This window comes from Penaeus monodon, chromosome 20 (genome assembly GCF_015228065.2).
Source record: "Penaeus monodon isolate SGIC_2016 chromosome 20, NSTDA_Pmon_1, whole genome shotgun sequence".
In the NCBI taxonomy this organism is placed as follows: Eukaryota; Metazoa; Arthropoda; class Malacostraca; order Decapoda; family Penaeidae; genus Penaeus; species Penaeus monodon.
In genome coordinates this window covers 26127337-26127614 of record NC_051405.1, presented here as the reverse complement: position 1 = coordinate 26127614, position 278 = coordinate 26127337, and positions in this window count along the sequence as shown.

Below are 278 nucleotides of genomic sequence, written 5' to 3'. Positions count from 1 at the left end.
TAAACACGTTCCATTTAACGTCAAAACAACAGAGCACTCACAGATAAGCCACCTTCGCTCCTACATACACAATACACATGCCTGTATACATTACATATGCACAGGCATCCTGGACACAGAGACCTTCAGTAAATATCGTTGCCAGATCACTGAAATAGCATAACATTAATTATTTTTCTTGCATTATAAATTCTTTTCGTCTTCTGTTGCATTTCCTCGTTTGCAATAATTTGTCACTTTGTTGTCCTTTCATTGCTATTTTGATATATATATTTTAT